General features: G+C 31.9%; 1 long non-coding RNA gene across 1 annotated transcript; it reads left to right on the top strand.

Moving 5' to 3' along the window:
- Nucleotides 1-3,234: 3,234 nt before the first annotated feature.
- Nucleotides 3,235-6,878, top strand: LOC128221891 (uncharacterized). Its single transcript, XR_008259017.1, has 3 exons — nucleotides 3,235-3,348; nucleotides 6,396-6,458; nucleotides 6,744-6,878. It is a non-coding gene; the product is annotated as an uncharacterized LOC128221891 (long non-coding RNA).
- Nucleotides 6,879-12,612: the final 5,734 nt, after the last annotated feature.

Here is a 12,612-nt window from a genome sequence, read left to right as displayed (position 1 = left end):
CAAACATTTCAATATTTAAGACTAAAGACTTATATGTTTACTCGCGGATCATTCAAGTATTGGGTGGCCGATATAACCGAAAAATACACTGCTTATGAAAGAAGCAAGATACAAATTTTGCTTTAATTGAATAATATGATAAGAGAAATCTGAATGAGCTGTTTTTCGTCTTACGTGCAGTAAAGAACGGCTTAGTGTTATTGCTAGATTAACTTAAATGGACGATAATGTGCATGTACAAGGGGCGGATTTCAATTTAAAGCAAACATCATGCAGCAATAGTCGATTGACACAAGTATTTAATTATAAATCAGCTATTTTTTAAGCATAACTACTTATATTTGTTAGGTATCACCGTATTTTACTTGTAATATGTCAGTGCGTTCATGTCATGTTCATCGCCACATTTCAATTTAGTAACAAAAATTAAGTCCGACATATTTTAAAACTCACTCATGTGCACTGCGTATGGTCTTTTGCGTGGCATTTTTCTAACTTTCAAAATTAAGAATGAATCATTTACTTTTCAACATAATTTTGAAAACGCTCGAGTTTCACCAAATTTGGTATATTATTGATATCAGCATTAAATTCAAAGAAAATGTAACGTCGCCTGTCGCTTGTACGCTTTTCACTCCGTAAAAAATAGAAATCAAAACCCACGATGTTACTTTCGATTCAATGATAATCTGGGGTATTTACGAAATGAGACAAAGGGCTTTAATACATCATACGCGACATAACGTCAGAGGACCAGTGGCGTATTGTGGGCACGCAATCGGACCTAGCTGCCATATGTTCAATGGGTGTTGACGCAAGTGATTTATTAAAGTTGAACATATGTCTAAATTTGAGACACCTTTGAGAAAATCGTAAACGTAAACCTGTTACACATTGAAAACAAATTCAGAAAGAAAATGTAGTCGAAACATTTGTTTTCATGTGTTGTAATACCTTAAATTTCCATCGTTAAGTCAAGAAAAATCTAGACTTAGATTACGTTTCCTCATTTTATTTTCGTCGTTTGTGGCCGTTACCTCATACTTTACATACTTATTTGATTCCTGTTATCAAACATATTGTTAATTTCGACCATGTTTCTATATCTTCTATATCAATAACTAATTAGCATTACTGTTTATTAAGGTAGTATTATATGAACACATATATGATCAATCATTCATTTAATTGACGTCTCGCTTTTATGTCCAGGTGTTTTAAATCAATACATGGCAGGTAAATAGAGCGGAATTTAACTTTAATTTAACATGACTGTAAAATATATATTTAAAGGACAAATTAATCGCAAGGGTGCACTTTAAGATTAGTTTCAAAATCTTGTTCAAAAGAAATATGTAGTCAATATTATTTTAACATAGTTTTATTAAATTTTGATCACAAAATTCACCATTAATTAATATGGATTGTCCGATTATATGTGATCATAAATTAAGATTTGGCATTGATTTTTCATTTTCCACAACATTGATACGAATCTGTACTTAGTTTATAAAGAACTATTTTACTGTTTAAGAAACAAACCGGAATGTTTCAAATGGCTAATCGCAAATTCGGCAAAATCCTCAACCATAAAATTCCAATTTGAATACATCCATAAAATCTTAAAAGTAATCTGGAATGTACCTATCATCTGTATCGGCCAATCATTTAAACAGTTGAGGTAAGGATGACCCGAAAGCTATCATACAACCATTATCTCGTTGAGGGTCAACATTTATTGTCAAATTGATGAATGTTGTCATTTTGAGTATAGTGAGCATGATAAACCATTTCGGTGAATCCAATACTAGTAACATTTAGATCGTCTTTTGATCAGATGGATAAATTGATTTACTCATGGATTTACGAGATAACTCAATTCAATTTACTACATACATTTAAATGAAAACTACGGTTCAAGCCTAACAGTAACATAACTAAAGACAAACAACGGCAAAAACATTCTTATCATAATTTATATCATTTTATTATATGCCTATCAAATTTCTTTTCCATATGCAACAGTGAAAATCGCCGTATTGAAAAATCCGTATCACCATACTGTCGTTTTCTGAATCCGTATCATGCGAGTACCGTGTGTAATCTCGGAACTACTTTCGCGTGACCAAAATACTATTAAAACCTGTCATCTTTTAAAAACATTAGATTATCTAACTTCTTATTTTCGTATTAGAAATTTGCTTATTTTGGTTAAACACGAAATATTTTGTTCTTATTTTAGTCAATAAAATGAGTTCTTTAACCTCTGACTTCGTTTCGCTGTAGCAGCCTCCATTGACCTCATTACACAAAACTTTGTAACACATTTGAATGCGCATTTGACAGATGGCCGTAAAATTAAAACAAATTGAAACCGAAAAATAAGACGGAATAATTAAATAGGCAGTTATATAATAAATATGATATTACTATAAACGGTGTTAACCTGCACCAAAAAAGGTCTTATCATAATTCCCCCTTTATATCTTTAATAATACAAGTTGTTTGTTTTATGCAATACATAGTTTGGTCGATAGCTATGTTGAATTGCACTTTGACAGTTATCAATTATTATCTTAGGCTTAGCTATGAGAACTATTTCAACGGGGCGACTAATCCAGAGAATCGGGTCAAAATGGCCAAGTTATCAGAAAGGCCAAGTTAATTTAGATTTTGCTTAAAACGTTTAAAATAGTCTTAACTATCTATATATTCCTCCCTTTCATTTGTTTTATCTTTATGAGAACCCAATATATCCTATAAAAAGGACCATGAATCGGGACACAATTCATATACACTGATATTTAATACAGTGTACATGCACATATGCATGCAGAATGACTATTGAAACAGAAGTTTTAGGTATTTATTTTAGCAGTACATATAAAATAGTTTGATAGTTAACTACTTTTTAGTTACCTACGTGACTAAATTACACTCGTAAGCGAAATGTGTAAAAGTCATTCAACTGACTTAATGTGCTGTATCAGCAAAGTCGATATTAACAATAACCAAATACAGTCCTAGTATTCCCCTATCATTTCCATCATCTAACATCTTCATATCGAAATGTTATCTTAAATTCACAATTAACCTAGCGTTTATCACCATGAATGTTATGAACTCATTCATAATTTTCATCAGCTGACTTATCTCATAAAGATAATTCAATAGTTGCGCACTCACTTCTTGCTGTTGAAGTAACAACTTCCGAAAACGATATTTATATTACTTAAAAAAACAAACCTAGTTGGTCTTAGGGTGTGATATATGGGAGTTTACGAAACCATATTTGTACCAGTACGTGCATGATCATTTTTTATACTACTTACGAACTTTGTGATCCAGGTAAGTGAATATTGTACTAATTAAGAACGACATGTGTGAACACACGATTACAGTGACATAAGCGAATATTTGCGAGCGCATAAGTTGACATGATCTTAACAATTAACTGGAACGTTTTCAACTACGTTTATCTACACGAACATGTAAGCGTGAACATACTGCCATAATTTGTCTTTAAAGTAATTTAAAACAAAAATGTAATTAATAAAATATAGTATATTCGCAGGAAAAAATACAGAACGATTTTTGTCATGCAAGTTTTGCTTTCATTGAACTGATAATCTCAACACTAACCAACATGAACACATCTATTAACATTCCAAATATCCAATTTCTAAAAATGTGTTCATTCAATATCCATGAAATGTGTGCAGGGTTAAATGGCATAGTTTTAATATATTGAATAGTTCACTTACATTCAGAAATACGTAGTTAACTAAGCAGAATGAATATGTTGCATATCGTTAGTCAAAACTAAAATGCAAAGTCCGAATGCACAATACTCGTATCACTGTGGTGTTATTAACCGGATCCGAAAATTGCACTTACAGGCCAACACTCAAAACATCGGAAAATACCGTGATCGCCACATGACAAACAGATGTAAATTATGAAAACAAGATAACATCATAGCATGTAGTGAGTGCTGCACCGTTTCGAATCATATTATAATTGTTACACAATTTAAAATTCCTTTGAATATAGTCAACGTTAAAATGAGCTCATTTATAGCATGGACTAAGTATAAAGCAACTCATTTATCAAATTACACTGTTTTATTGGACGCTTACCCTAATTGCTTATATATTGCTGATTTTATGCCTTCCAATGGAATTATTGATATGCTTTATGGATACATATTCTAACCTATTGGACTTGCGACTAAGGTATCACCATGCAGTAATTGTAATGAACATGCAAAGTCATACTGGAACGAATCTGTTAAAACGGCGCAAAAATAAACGGCGTCAAGTCAGAAGAGAATGAATCACAAACAGTAAAATAAGAAGCAAAGACAATAATTTATGCAGAGACTGAAATGATGCTAAACATAGATTTATTAATAATTTATAATTATAAAAAAGAAAGCCGACGATAAACAAACAAGGGTTTTACACAGATTAAGCCTCCACTGCATCATGTGACAAAAACTTGTTCTGGCGAATGGTAAAACAAGATAAAGTGAAGGAAATGATTTTGTCGAAGGGAATGATTGCTGATGCCTTTTGGTCATACTTCAAAACTGTTCTTGAACCAAACTCTTTACCGAATTACGGAAACGCGTTCCATGAACATCTCAAATTTGAGGTGCAGTCATTCTTAAATTCAAGCTACTTACGGTATCGTTTAATTTGCAGAAGACTATATCCTCCAACATTTAATTTGGATCAACAGACACATGCCGCTATGTGAGACATTTCCAGTGCATTTGATAGTGTGCTGCAGGATGCCGTCTTTGTAAAGTTACGTCACTTTGAAATACAAAGGAAATTATTACGAGCCTTCAGGCTGGAATTTGAATAAATCAGAACATGAAATGCAGTACCGCGGTGGGAGCAATAATTCGTTGTAGCCGTGTCAATATATTCAACTCTCACAGTAACTGACTTCATCAAAACTGAACGAGTCTTAAGGCTAGCTTAGAGAATGTGCCAGCGTTTACGCCCTATGACACGAACATATATGACACTTAGTCTAAGAGTGGCAACCGATGATTGCATATTTACTTCAAACGTAATTCTATGGGTTTTTTGCATGAACTGTGTGTTGGCCAAACTGATTCCACACAAAACTATATGTATATGTATATTAGGTTACAGCTCTTATACATAAGAAAAAAATCCAGTAAACTCGGTTTGTTCCTTAAATTAACTGTGTTATGAAAGAAAATATCTTGCATGGTCTTATATCGCGCTACATCATCGCTACAGTCTAAATCAGCCTGAATAATGAGAGTGAATTATTAGATAACTACCTTCCACAAAGAACAATGGCGTTATCACAAAACTGGTGATCCAGAATATGTGCACTTTAAAAATACCATCCATACATCATCATCTACCTTATATAGCCATCAGGCATTCGGTTTGCTACAGCAGTGATCGTTTTCATCACTGATATCCGTTTGTCTTACGACTTCACGTGCAGACTCTGTGGTACCGTGACTCAAGACCTCCAATTTAATGGAATAGTGAAATGTAAACATGTTCATGTAAAACATAAACAGCAATTATAAACATAAAATCCAGTACTGCGAATCGAATGAACACATTATCTAAAATGCTTTCATGCACCCAGTTGTCTCAAAAGGTTCGAAAATCGATATTTTATGGCTACAAGCGTTACTAACGTTAAATAAAATTGAGATTGTCGGCAGTCTATTATCATAGGTAAAATAGTGCTGCTGAAAACCATTCAGTAATCATTCATTAAATCACAACATTCTATGAGCCGAGTCAAGCTAGTGTTTAATATACAAAACAATTTACGCATACAACATAACAACATAATTGAACGACAATTGTCATGTAGCTGATTATTCCCTTTATTTATATATACATATTGGTATAGTCCTTGAATAAATCTAGTACCATGTATATGCTGATCTGGTTGTCTTTAAAATAAGTACAGCTTTTAGTATTTTATCTAATTACATTTCGTCTTAACGACTTTTTGGTATGCCATTAATAGATGAATCTGAATCTGGTTTATTAATATGATAAGTATTATCAGTGTTACGTTCTTCATTAAATCCTAAAATTTAGACATACCCAATCAGGGTTATTTTGTTTCTTAACTATTTTGTTGACATAATTTCGAAAGTTCTTTGTCGAATTACGTATCTTTTAACGTGTTTTTGTTTTTAATTTACACAATTATTGTACCCTATAACGTTTAATTCCTTGGCTTTCAGTCTTATCAGCTATTTGTTATTTACGTTAACATGTACGGTCAAATGTTCGTACCAATACTTACGGATATTAATAAGTAATTAGGTTATTTCTTCCTTTCTTATCAACTCATAATATTATAGATCTCATTTTTAGATGCCGTTTACCGGGATGAGATAAGAAGTCTGATACGTATCCGGTTTCTTGATGAAATAAACCGTAAGTATGTGGATGAGTTACAATCTATAGTAATGATCTTATTATATCCTTATTAATTATAGATAAACAAACTATGCGAACTATTTCGAAATAGTGATGGACATCGGTGATGATAACGGATTAGCTAAGCATAGCACAGGTCATAGTTATGATGTTCTCCTAAAGCAACATGTAACTGTCAATTATTGTGAAGAACAATAATTTAAAGTTAAAACACGAAGATCACGACGAATCTGGAAAGTACTTATCGAGTTATTATCGTCCTTGTTTAATCTCTTAACGCAGGTTGACAAAGAGGACTCTAATCCTGCCTGACATCAGCACGGAGTTCAGTTATATCTCATTGGACACACAACAGGCAGGGTATAAGCCACAGACACCTTTATTGAACTCATAATGTCTGACAGTCCCAAGCCCGCCGAGTGGGAGAGGGTTCGTTTTATCATAATATATTGTTGGAATGTGATGCTGTTTTTATTTAACACTATATAAGTTATCTGGAAAGTTACCTCTTTGCAAAATAATGGCAAATCTGATAGTTAAAAGTAATTAACATTGATTCATTAGTACGTAAATTATGTGGAATGCATTATAATTTTATAACTTGTCAACATAAAATGGGAAACAAAAAGAACAAATCGACTAAATGTGGCCGTGATTTTATTTTAACAACATTATGTTTTATGTCTTTACTTTATGAAAGGAGCACAAACACAATTGTTCACTGTTTCTGTTGTTATTTATACAGTTTTAATTATTTTCAATTTTCCAATAACAATTCACAGTAAATATCCTAAATAATAAACAGTAAGTAATGCATTTCTTTCCAGACGTTAACAATACTTTCTAAATATTTTAATTCATCAATTGTCACAAATCCAATTTACAAGCCATTCCGATGTTACAATGGTACGATGTTATACACCTTTAAAATATTTTTATATAACTCCTTTCAATTATCGTTTTAACTCTTTTTATTTAACTCCTTTTAATTGACTTTTTAACTCTCTTTATTTTTCTAACTCCTTTTAATTGACTTTGTTAATTCTGTTTATTTCTAACTCTCCTCTAAACGACTCACAAAGGCCTGACATATTGTTATATGTGATGTTTACAATGCGTTACCTTTTCAGGAGTCCCGCAAATCCAATTTCATTCATTTTAAAAGACAAGCTGTTGTTTGTATACTTACAACCGCCATTCTTTCGGTGGTATTCCTTGTTCAGATAATAGTCTGGGCTGCTTTAAGGACATCATTAAGAAAGCCTCAAGAAAGCTTAACATGCATTCCTTGCTACAAAATGAAATCCCATGCTAACACTAAACAACGCCCAGAAGGTCGTATTGCCTTCACACAAAGAGACGATGGGATGTGTTGCGGACCTGCCGAAAGCATTACTCAGATATTGAACAAATGGTATTCTTAAGTACATTATTTAGTTATTCAAATCAAATATTATCTACCAGCGCAATCATTATCAGATTTGTCTTTGCAACTTAAGATAAAAAATAATAATTTCATACTATTTATATATTGATGCAATTAAAGACAATACATTTGATGTAAACAACATTTTTTTGTCAAAAGCAAATGTAAACTCAATGCGTTTTTTCTGTTTCGTCAAAAATCACTTGAACATCCAACCTGCTACAATGATCTTAAAGTGACACTCTTATTCAAAATCAATACATACAAATATATAACAAACATGTATTTTGACTGATAAACCTCTAACCACTTACTTAATAATGCATTTATGGAAACTATGAATTAACTGGTAACGAGATTGTAACTGTGTATTTAATAGCAGAAAGCGCAAAAAATATTAGATAATTGGCGAATGCTTGAATATTTACTGTGGTCTATAATAAAGGTAGAAATACCTTGTATAATGTTCATTTCTTTAAAACTAAACTCGGTAGCCCTTATAATAACCATTGTTTTTACCGGCATTCATCCTTTTTGGAATAATAAAACAACATTACTTAATATGGTTAATCTTATTTGGGAGAAAGGGTGCTTTTTAAGGTTTTGCTTTAACTATACTCTTTGGGTTTTTAAAAATTACGTTATGTGTCACTACTTTAATTTTATTCAACTAAAAACTAGCATAGATTTTATTTAAAATAAATAGTGATTTTACTTGACTCGTCTTCAATTTCAAACTCAGACATATATACCAGTTTGCTGACATATTTATCATGTCAGTCAATTGTAAGACATTCACTTAATTACTATTCAGGAAATGGAAGCTCAGTATAACTACGGCAGTTCAGGTCAAAGTAAGTAAAAGTTGCGTTTTTTTTCTGTTAAGGAATGAAAAATCGAGCAATAAACAGTAGGTTCATCTCTTATAAAGAACATAATAGGTGTATATTTACACCTCAACTTCCATTTTTTAAATGAACTGCCTTTCGGCAATTGCGGTTATCATCCGATGAACGCAACATCTTCGGATATGTTCGGATCGTAATTCATCGCATAACAATATATATAGAAATTGTTGGTCTTGTTATTGTTTGTATTGTGCCAGCAGGTCCCGTAAATTATAAATCAACATTTCCAAAAGTGTTAATTTATAATATATTAAGATTATTGTTGCCATAACTGTTTGAAATTTACGTTTAAAAGTTTTTTCAAGTGGTTGATTTTTTCCTGCGTAATTGTGTCGTCACTTGAAACTATGTTTTCCGGCTACAATCGGGTCATTATATTTACAGAATGGGTAATAAAGGAGTACTGAAAGGTTTTCTAAAATGAAATGAAGTTTTTTTTAACAATTCTTAAATGAAATAATGAACTATTGGTGTAAACGTAATTAATTGTGGGATTTATGGCATCATCGAGAATATGAACGCAATTGGGGTTGTCAAAGTACACTTGGAGTCCTTCGTACTCCACACACTTTGGCCAGCCCAATTGCGTTCATACCCCGATGATGACATCAATCCTGCAATTCATTCCTGAAATGAATATTTTTTTCAAATCCATCAATTACACATTTTTAATGTTTTGTTTGTACATAATACATCAACTTTTCTTTTAAAAGAGTCTGTTACATATTACAGGTCTTATTGACATAGCAGAAGAGTATGCTAGCTGTGAAAGAGAAACACACGACAAGCAAGCCGTTGCTAAGGCAGTTGGAATTGTGAAGTTTAAACCCAGCGACATTGTTAATGGTAAGAACAGTAACATTATATATAACATTGTTCGATTTGTTGATCTTATCTGATGTTATTTTAAATCTTATTGTAATTCAAGGTCATCACAAGTCCGTATGGAACAAGAGCGGTGGAACCTTTGACAAAAAAAAAATTCATCCACTTAGAACTTGAAGGCGAGATATTTGTCCGGCAGCCTGGCTACTACATCGTTTCTTCGCAGCTGAATATACGGCTTCGAGAGAAAACACGCACACCGATGAACGAAACCAGACCAACGACTTTCATTCATCATGTTGATCTCCTTTCCCACAAATATGGAACGACTGGTGTCCTGATGCTAGCCATGAACTCAATTCAAGAAAATGATGTGGTTTTTTACAAGTTTCCTGTCAGCGGTTTTCAAGCTGAACAAATTTGACAGGCTCTCTGTGTCTGTATCCAATCCTGAATTGCTCGACATTGACAATGACAATGATCATTTCCTCGTATTTTACACTTATGATCTGCGAAACTGAAATAAATAATAATATTAAATTACATTTAACCTAAACCTGTATATTCAAAAGCAATGTCTCATAATGTTGTTTTAGCCTCAACTTAATGTGCCATAGTAAGGCTAATGATAATAAGCCTATTAGTAGAAAGTATTTTTTTTTATTTCCGAATAAAAGAAAACAGAATCGTTTCATGTTTCGCTGAAACAATTGACTAGGCTCAAGTCAACTCAACTCAACATCTTTATTTCCCCCATGGCTGGAGATATTCATGATATATACAAATATTGATGGACATAGAACGTATATAATACATGTTCAAAATTATTGCATATTTCTATTATCTTATATAGATCACACTATTGAGAGTCATCATAAGCCCCACCAACGACTACTCAAAAGTAAGCGATCGTGAATTATATTCACCTCCGCCCATAGCATGACTACATATAAATCAAACTGAAGCATCCATACCAAAGTATTTCTCTGAGCATGTATTTCAAACAGAAACTAATGCAAAATAAGCACACATTAATTGCTGATAATTCTGATGCTTCGATTTCTTAATGTAAATCGGTTTAAGATGATACTTGTATTATTTATCTCAATTTTCAGATATCGTTTCAAAATATTGATTTCAGGACATGTTTTTCCACACTTATTTATAATTATCTTACGAGTCTTCCTAATAATGTGCCATACATCTATTTCAAGGAAACGCCGCTGCTTCCACTACTTGTTCTTGTTAATTTAGTTATAATATGCATTACAATGTTGTATCTGAAAGGTTATAAGATCTGTGAATTGCTGTTTACATGCATTTGTATTCCTTAGGAACTTTATGTACAAACAGAGTGCCACATAACTTTTCACGATCTATATTTTTGTATCATTATGTTGTTCACACTCGTGTTTGCTTATTTCTCTAGCCAACAACGTTTTATTTGTGTAATTTATTCATATGATCTTCGACTTTTGGCCGTTGTTGGTGTTTGTTATTTTAAGTTGTTTTCCGTTTAATCAAAATGTAGATAAATGATTATATGTTTGCTAATTGACAACATTGCATTTTTTTTTATATAATATAAGTATCCTTCCCTATACAATTTTCAACCTGTACCTGCATGAATATTTGGTTGCGGTTTACCCAATATGTTTACACACATTACTCCGGAATTTCACTAATTGTCACTCTCAAGTGTGCTTGTTTATATTTTTAAGTCGTCAAGCAAAAATGGCGTCAATAAAACAATTCGCATATTTTTTCTTCCGTTTGAACTTCATATCTGACAATCTTTCCTAAGAGTTATTTTTAGAATCAGTTTATCTTAACGTTTAGTTTATTGCTATTATACTAGTCAAATAAGGCGAAATGAATATCATTAATGTATTTTTCCAATGTTTACAAAGATACGTTGTTGCTAAAAACTGACAGGCCATTTCTAGGTGTCATTGATAAGCCATATAGTTAATAATAAATTTATATTTATAACTTACCAATGCTTTATAACGTTAGATTTTGGAAATGATTGACATTGCACGGCTTTGAATGACGAAATATATGCATACTGGATTAAACACAATTCTCCCTGATATTATTGTATTGTTGAGTTTTTGTATGTTCGTTCAATTGATAATATCGACACACGAATATTACGTATGTCGTTTTTACACGTAATTGATTTTGTGCTTTTGTGTATATTTGTTTTTATTTTGGTTAAGGTTAACTTGATGAATATATTTCTAACTGTATTATGTTTATAATGATTGCAATATATGTATTATTACCTTGATATAATATCACTTCTTATTTACTTCATTTATGCTATAAATATCTTTAGTAAAATAATATTCGTATTGTAATGCCTACCATTTTTTTGTTATAAATAATTATTTTTCTTTCATAAAAGAAAGATATGTGGGTGTATGGTTTTAACAATAACATAATTCGTTTTATTATGCTGGATATGTATTCTTTAGACGCGTATGAATATCGATGAACAAGATGCATCTTCTGCAGCGCCAATGGTGCGTTTGTTAAAGTATTTCAACGAAAAATACTTGCACAATTTTAACGTAAAGTTTATAGCTTTACTTATGGGTATAGTATTATACTTAACCCAGTTTATTACAGGTTAATGTTTTTAAATAGTCATTATTAAGCAATGGACTGTAAGTGGCATCATACTTTTGGTTGTTTTGTATTGCTGTTTGCTGTCACTTTTATATGTAATTTCCTTCTTGTTCATAATGTGGCATTCATTTATTTTACATGATGTATACATATATATATTGATGACAATACAATTGAGTAATAAAATGACACAGCTTTAACCAGTTTCAAGTTTCTACCAGTTAGAAACACGTATATAAATGATTTGTAAGATATTCCTTCAATTATAAATGGTTTCAGGACAACAGGTGTACCTGCATCTTATTTTTAAACGTTCAATTGATGTTGCTAAGGCTTTCGATGGTCTACAAAATCACTT

The sequence above is a fragment of the Mya arenaria genome, chromosome 16 (assembly GCF_026914265.1).
Source record: "Mya arenaria isolate MELC-2E11 chromosome 16, ASM2691426v1".
In the NCBI taxonomy this organism is placed as follows: domain Eukaryota; kingdom Metazoa; phylum Mollusca; class Bivalvia; order Myida; family Myidae; genus Mya; species Mya arenaria.
Note: the sequence above shows the minus strand (reverse complement) of the source record. Positions and strands in the feature narration are given on the sequence as shown.